We start from the raw sequence: 4,784 nt of genomic DNA on the forward strand, positions 1-4,784 counted from the left end.
CTGGACGAGATGGAGTCCCCAGGACTGGATTTCCCCTTCCACCTGAAACAACTGAAAAAAAAAAAATCCCCACAAATTATGGTTTTCAGACACTGAGTATCAGGCAGCACAGGACAGTGATCCCTAAGATGGGACAACAAATAAGTTTAGCCCTATCACTGCCCCATCTTACAGCCTTGAGAGAGTTTTCAGGTTGCAGGACAGGAAGGAAGTACCCAGGAGGTACTGATATTCTCCCTGAGTTTGTTAGTTCACAATCTCGGGTAAATTGTAAAACTGGCCCCCACATACAGAAGGCAAAGAGAAACTGAAGAAAGAGGCAGACCACTCTCAGAGTCATAGGTGGTGGGTTTTAACAAGCAAGGGAACATACACAGGAGGCTTGTCTTGGGCAGTCACAAGACAAGCAGATCTCCACATCTACCCACAAGAATCTGAAAAGTTTATATGGAGGCCTTTACAGCATTCAGTCATGTATACAGTCCAGATGGTCTCAACAACACATTACTCTCTCAAGGCTGCATCCATGAAGAGGCTCCTAGTATGGGAACAGTGATTGGGATATACATTCTAAGCACAGTGGAGAGGGTAAGGAGTCTCCAGATGCCCACGTCCAGCTTGAAAGTCAACTGGCAGTCACATCCTCAAAATGACCTTCTCCAACACAGTGAAGGAGAAGGAACTCATTGTCTGGGAAGGTCATGACGGCCAGTGCCCGTAGGGCAGAGTACTAGAGAAGAGAGAGCTACACAGAAAGAGAACTCCAGAGATCTGCAAAGCGTCCTCCTCCAGGCTTCAGCTGAGTCTCTGTAAGTGAAGAAACTACCTGAAGCCATGGAAAGCATCACCTAAGGGGAACAGAGGGAACAATCCAGACTGCTCATATAGGACTATGAATTGTTCCTGTCTTCATGGGTGGAAACAGAAAGTCTTCAAATTTCACAAGGAAGGTAGTACCTCAGTAATGGCAGAAAATAGTGCTGGTCCCACCATACCCAAAAGATCAAACCATTTCTAGGGCGCCTGGGTGGCTCAGTTGCTTGAGCGACTGCCTTCGGCTCAGGTCATGATCCTGGAGTCCCGGGATCGAGTCCCACGTCGGGCTCCCTGCTCAGCAGGGAATCTGCTTCTCCCTCTGACCCTCCCCCCTCTCATGTGCTCTCTCTCATTCTCTCTCTCAAATAAATAAATAAAATCTAAAAAAAAGATTAAACCATTTCTAAGTAACTTAACTGTATACTATAACAAAGCCCAATAGTATTTGTACCCAACAAGGTAAAATTCACAGTATCTCACGTCCAATAAAAATAATTAGGCATGTAAAAAGCAGGAACATCTGACCCATAATGAGGAGAAGATAGCAATGGGAGAGATAGTATCTGAAGGAGGAAACAAAGTGAAATCCTGGCAGAGCATCTAACAATATCATTACAGAAAAAATCTGGTATATACACTAAAACAAACATCCAGATTTGCAAACCATCTCCACCATTTACTAGGTAAATCTGATGCAGAATCCTATTTTCATAACTGGTTCCACTTTTGTTGATTTATGCTCTTATAAGGACCAAAAAAATTGAGATGTTTATACATAGAGGATTGCTTCAATAAACGCAGCCCGAGATTTTCTATTTTCGATAGTCAAGCCATCAGCACCTCCAAGACCCTTCTACAAACTCAAATGCAACTCCCATCACTCTAAGGGAAGAAACTGGGATTTTGAAAGAACTGCTACAGCCTCATCAGTATTTGCCTCCAAAAAATTCCAGCCATCTATCCTGAATTTTGGACTCTTTTTTTTTTCTTTGCTAGCAGTTTTCATAACATGACTCAAAGAGGATGGATTTTTCATCAATTAAGTGACATAGCCCATTGCCCTAACATATCATAAATTTCCTGGATTTCTCAATATCTTGTCATATGAACCCAAATTTAGCAATATTATCAGACTGTGGCTCTACATATCAAGATACTTAATGTTTGTGCCAATAACTTAAATTTATTGTTTCCTGAATTTAATAGACCTAGTGCCACTGCTTCTTTTGGATTGTTTCAGAACGAAGTAAACTTTTTGAAGTCAATAAACCATTTCCTGTCTTTAACTTTTAAACTCCAACTGTTCTCTCTTAGTTGCTTCCAGGGCCGAAATATTGCTTCTCACCTCTAGCAACTTGCTCTTTGGAAAAGGAATATTCTTTGGATTTTACTAATTGAGCCATAATTGAGTCTCTGAAAAAAACTGTGTGATAAAAGAATTACTAAAGCCATGGGTCCAAAAATAAGGATACAATGACAAAACAGACTTCTTGGCTAAATGAAAAATACCACACAAAGACGCAGTGCTTATTAAAGTACTGCTCTTTTGGTAAAGATTTTGGTCAAAGGAAATCATGCATTGGACACCTTGGCTGCTATCCAAGCTGAAAAGTCATTACAATCACAGGCAGCACAGCAAAGAGGACATGTAGCACAGTGGAGGGAATAAGTGAAGAAAGGTTGAAATCAAAAGACAGACCAGTGGTGGAATGCGTATACCAAAGGCATGAAGAGTTATGGGGAAGATACGCACACAAATCGAAAGTTATAGCATCAGTGAAAGAAAACAAGGAAACAAATCTTTTGTGGCTCTGAAGACCCATACAGCCAAAAGAGTCAATAAAGAAGACAGGGTCTATAGCTTCTGCTATAGTCCTAACAGACCCCCTGAGTGAGAGAGTAGTCTTGGCCATCATTCTGACAACTTGTGGGTTAGGTAATACCTAATTAGGAAAGCCATAAAGTGGTTGAGGGCCATTACAAAAGCAATTAAAGGACAAATATGGATTTTAGCAGAGGCAGGGTAAAGACAGAAACAAATCCTAGCATCTGTTAAATCACAAAAGGAGCAAAGAAACCAGAACTCATACATGTGCCCATACACACACACACATACACACACACACACGCCCTCACTAGGGAGTGAACACAGTCCTCAAATTGAAGACCTACTGGCTACTAAAACCTGGCACGTGATACAGGATTTCTACAATCTTATGCGGAAAGAAAGTAGCTGGTGTCAGAAGAGTTCTTATTTTGAAAGTCGTATGTGTCAATGTGGCTATATTTCAGGAAATGATGAAGCTATGAGGCCCTTTCCTCTGAGTTTAAGACACAAATTAAAGAATAATTCAAGAGAGGGGGAAAAGATAGCAAAAGTAGGAAATAAAAGATTATATCTCACATTTTATTGTCTGTCTCTTTCACTAGACTGTAAGTTCTAAACGATAGAGACAATGTTTGTTTTGCTAAGCACTGAATATATGGTGCCTAGTCTATGCCTGGTGAATGGTAGATATTCAACGAGCATTTATTAAATAAGGATTTAATGCTACAGAGCAACAGAAGGACATAGTAAAGGCCTAGGTCCTCACAGTAGAATACTAGAGTTTCAATTAGTTAGAATTAGTTTGGCTCTAAGTACAGAGAAATCCAAAATATGGGTGGCTTAAACAAGACAGAATTTTATTTTTAATTCACAGTTTTTAAGAAGTCTGGAGGTTGTTTTTGTTTTTGTTTTTTTTAAACTAAAACAGTTGACAATTTTATTTTCACATTTCACAATACAAATGAAAATTGTTTTTTTTTTTTTTGGTCCCACTACTCCCCTGCAAAAACTATTCTCTCTTTGATAGGAAGGGGGAGCAAGTCTTCCTTGTCCTGCTGTGAGAAAACACCCAGAGTCACAGCACCATGATCTCCTGGTGAAGTAGAACAAGTAATATAAAATGAATATAGAGGTTCCTGTCTCTCCTTATCTGTCTGGTCGAGTCATTCCTGGCCAAGTGGGCACCATCATGGGACGGGCAGGAGGTCTCATCACTGGGGGCCCAGGCATCATTGGCACGTGGCCTCCCATAAATGGCCTCATTCCAGGAGCAGGTCTCACTGGCATCATCCCAGGAGGAGGAGAGCCCATCATTGGCATCATGGGAGGGCCCCCATATGGGGTGCTGGCATCATACCAGGGCGAGGAGGACCTGGGGGGCTGGGGAGAGGTGGGATCCTTGCCCCTGCAGGAGGAGGAGGAGAGAATGGAGTCGGAGGGATCTTTCCTTGTTGAAATGCTGCGGTTGTTTTGTCGATCAGGCTCTGAGCCTGCTCTTCCATCCATTTCTGATAGTAGTCTTTCACATTCTCTTTGTGTTTCCTACCACTGCAGTGTGTCTTTCTCACAGATGGAGAGTCATGGGTGAGGTACATGTCGCAGTAGTCACAATAAAACTATTGCATATTGCTCTGCAGGCCGTTGGCCACTCCGACCCACGCCGCCCGGAAATGACCTGGAGGATGTTAATACTAGGGGTGGAATCACGCTTCCACAAAGTGGTCAGGGACCACTCCCACGCTCTTCTCCATTGTATTCCTTATGGCCGTCCCCTCTCCTCAAGATCCAAAGTGGCTGTAAGAGCTCCTGTCACCATATCTTCATTCCAGGCAGAGGCAGAAAGATAGAAGGAAGTGAACGGACAAGATGGACAGATCCCTTTATTTGATACCTCCACACAATACTTTTAATTACACTGATTAGTCAAAACAGTCCCATTTAGGGCGCCTGGGTGGCTCAGTTGGTTAAGCGACTGCCTTCGGCTCAGGTCATGATCCTGGAGTCCCTGGATCGAGTCCCGCATCGGGCTCCCTGCTCGGCAGGGAGCCTGCTTCTCCCTCTGGCCCTCCCCCCTCTCATGTGCTCTCTGTCTCTCTCATTCTCTCTGTCTCAAATAAATAAATAAAATCTTTAAAAAAAA

The 4,784-nt window shown here is 42.7% G+C and overlaps 1 pseudogene; it reads right to left on the reverse strand.

Annotated features, from left to right (window-relative positions):
- Positions 1-3,572: 3,572 nt before the first annotated feature.
- On the reverse strand, positions 3,573-4,269 carry LOC102726345 (U1 small nuclear ribonucleoprotein C pseudogene; annotated as a pseudogene).
- Between the last annotated feature and the right edge of the window lie 515 nt (positions 4,270-4,784).

This window comes from Leptonychotes weddellii, chromosome 14 (assembly GCF_054177405.1).
Source record: "Leptonychotes weddellii isolate Sample4059 chromosome 14, ASM5417740v2, whole genome shotgun sequence".
In the NCBI taxonomy this organism is placed as follows: Eukaryota; Metazoa; Chordata; class Mammalia; order Carnivora; family Phocidae; genus Leptonychotes; species Leptonychotes weddellii.